Genomic DNA, 350 nt, shown 5'->3' on the forward strand with positions numbered 1-350 from the left:
GAATGAAAGGGAAGTAATCCACACATTTTCAATAGCTATGAATTAAACATCGTGAGTAAACCGTACCCTCATTTTTTTTCAGGAATGCGTTTGCCACCAATTACGTCCCTTAGTTGTGTCCAACACAAAGTGAATACTGATGATCTATGTGGAAAACTCACATGAAAACAAAATTTGTCAGGGCTCGATTATTTCAACGATTGAACAAACCTCGCAGATCACAAACAACACACAGACTTCTGTGACAAAAAAAGTAGTCCTTCAGAGCCATTTGCTCCATGGCGCCGGAGTTTATCCCGGTTTCCATAGAGGGAAACGGACAATAGCATTTGCTTGCTACCTTTTGGATA

This window comes from Berghia stephanieae, chromosome 13, assembly GCF_034508935.2.
Source record: "Berghia stephanieae isolate SIO BIC M18660-M18661 chromosome 13, UCSD_Bste_1.3, whole genome shotgun sequence".
Taxonomy (NCBI): domain Eukaryota; kingdom Metazoa; phylum Mollusca; class Gastropoda; order Nudibranchia; family Aeolidiidae; genus Berghia; species Berghia stephanieae.